The following is a 2762-nucleotide window of genomic DNA, read 5'->3' on the forward strand; positions in this document are numbered from 1 at the left end:
AATCCCAATAGAAAGGACGACACCCGAACTGACAGAGACAAAGGTAATCATACCCGACCTGACAGGGGCTTCGGAGTGAGTATGCGAAGTGGTTATAAAAGGCCCCCTACCCCCAACAACGAGGTATGTGAACTTTGCGCCATCTGGTCTTTACTTTGCATTTGAGAGAATACTAACTTGAACTTCGGAGTTTTCTCGTCGGGTTCCCCCCGGAGTTCCCTCATCTTCTCCGTTTCAAGCTCCCCGTCGCTTCAATCAGAGGCGAAATCGTTGACAGCTAAGACCGACTGGATTGCGCTCCATCAATTACCAAGCGAGTATTTAATACCTTAAATATAAGACTTAATAATAAGAATTTAAACAAAGAAAAAAGTGGTTGTTCATATAACATTTCTGTAACCAGAGGCACCAAATTCAAAAGTCGAGTAATTTTAATCAAACAAAAATTATAAGGGCAAATTTCTTAAAGTTCGCCTAAGATTTTGAAAATTAACTAACTCTACCTCTATTATTTACATAAGAGTATCTCTATATTTTCTAAGAATTGACTAAATCCTCGTTGGCTAACAAAAAAATTACAGAGACTATTTTATCCATCATTCTCTTTCAAATTTTCAAAATGAAACATTTTACACTTTACTATATACGGACAATTGGAGACCAATCCAATTGTTCGATCGGGCCTTGGAAGCATCCAAATCCATGGTACTTGGAGCGTTATGTCCATGTGTACGGTTGCGAATACAGTTAACTCGGCAACCATATCTACCAACACCACGTCCCTCTTATCCATGTATACAGAAGCCCCTCGTTCTCTGTTCCAATCGTGTGTTTGATCATTAGATTTGAAGCTTAGAACTTCGGTTCAGGCCGATTTCCCGCTCCGGATCGGAGAAAATCGTTTTAGACAACTGGACTTTTATCGAGATATCAGTTTCGAACTTTCGGTTGAGCCTCGTGGTTTGATTCGTTTAAAATTGTCGGACTGGTCCCTGTTATGATTCCTATTCGAGTTTTATGGTAAAGAGAGATCTGAGGACCTTGATTGAATAAAAGAGGAAGAGAGATCACCTTGCGGATGCGATTGGGGGATTCAATTTGTAATTTTCCAAGGAGCAGTTCCCGTACATTGTTGATCAATTCATCCTTAGATTGTTTTTAATGATGTCCGCCTCAAAGTCTCAAACGTATATGGAACTGATCGCGAGATATAAAAATGACATTTTGTATTGCTTTGTAGGCTTCTAAGGTTTATTTCTTCTCCCTTTTCTCCTTTTCTTTCCATCCTTTTTCTATTCTTCCAAAATTTTCTCCTCTTTTTGCTTTCTTCTATTTCTGTTACGTATTCTGTGCCTTTTGATGATAATTTGTTATTCTTCTCTGTGAAGCAATGGAGAAAATTTTCAATGGAAACGTCGATAGAACTCATACTCCTCGGGAGAAGTGGAAACTTCTTGCTGGATTGATTTTTCAGGTATTTTTCTTGACCTTTATAAGTTCCCTTTTTCAATGTTGCTTCGCTTTTGTTAGTTTTCTTTGTAACAAAATGAAGGAAAACTATTAAGAGCTCATGCGGCATTATTTAATTTTGTTATATCGGCTGTTGGAGGATCCACAGGTTCAGTGTTAAAATCCGGTTCCTAGCTCAATCTGAGGTTATCATGGTTTTTGAACTGCCTTTCAGCTGGATAGTATCGTTCAGCCTGAGAACCGTCTAAGTAATGGGTTTTGTTTTACTCCAAATCCGATCTTTAACCAGAAATCATTGAATTGGTCAATAACTCTTGGTTTAGGTGGTTGAATTGTCGATCCATGGATTCGATCAATAATTTTTTACTATTTTTTACTTTTTTTTATTTTTATTATCAAAACAAATCATTCATTCGAATGAGACAGTTGAACTGTTGATTCAAAAACAGGTGGTTAGACATTTCCGAGTCATTTTTTAAAACCATGAAAGTTACAACTATGCTACTGGTTTTATTTGATTTTCCCTATTTTGTATTATTTTCTGTCAAATAAGATAAATCATAGCCAAGTGTGCTAATACTCTCTTAACTCTATGTTTGTAGAGCCTCCACAGTTGAAGGCTTTCCTTCGTGCTCACCCTACTTCTACCAGTGTCGCAGCAACAGCAGGTTCGCCTTCGATCAACGACCTTGGCAATGGAGTAGACAATTGGGTTTTTTTGTCATTTGCAGTATGACACCGAAATTCAAGGGTATTTTAAGAATTTTCAAGAATATATTAATATCACGAGAGTGATGGAAAGTTAAGACAAGGAAAGTTTTAGACAATTATAAAAGAATTTACGAATACTTTAAAACAATACATAAATAATAAAGATTAAATTAGTCAACTTTCTAAGCTAGACAAGTAGTTAAAAAAATTTGCCCTTTATTAATTATTGAATAATACATATTGACTGCATCAACCAAGGTGCATATCACACAGTTTAAGACCTATACCTTCTTAAACCCATTTAAAAAACCTTCATAGATTACACAATATATTATAGTCTTCAAATCTGTGAAGTGAGAAGTATGATATCTTTTGATGTATTGTGTTGGTTTGACTTGGTATTTTTCGGTTGTTCTTTTATGATCATCAGAACTAAACAAAACACAGTCTTCTCCTGTTCTCAAAACTATTAATCCCATTAATTGTGGTGTCGCGAGGCAGGAGACATGTCAACTGCATATCAGCATATCTATACCCCTCAGCTTCCAACCTAATAACCTACCCCCTGTCAAATCGCACCC

At 36.6% G+C, this 2762-nt stretch overlaps 1 long non-coding RNA gene across 1 annotated transcript; it reads left to right on the top strand.

Annotated features, from left to right (window-relative positions):
- The first annotated feature begins 671 nt into the window (after window positions 1–671).
- On the top strand, window positions 672–2359 carry LOC148869780 (uncharacterized). Its single transcript, XR_016106461.1, has 3 exons — window positions 672–1249; window positions 1389–1474; window positions 2073–2359. It is a non-coding gene; the product is annotated as an uncharacterized LOC148869780 (long non-coding RNA).
- Window positions 2360–2762: the final 403 nt, after the last annotated feature.

This window comes from Nelumbo lutea, chromosome 2 (genome assembly GCF_056320005.1).
Source record: "Nelumbo lutea isolate HS-2025 chromosome 2, American lotus-T2T, whole genome shotgun sequence".
In the NCBI taxonomy this organism is placed as follows: Eukaryota; Viridiplantae; Streptophyta; class Magnoliopsida; order Proteales; family Nelumbonaceae; genus Nelumbo; species Nelumbo lutea.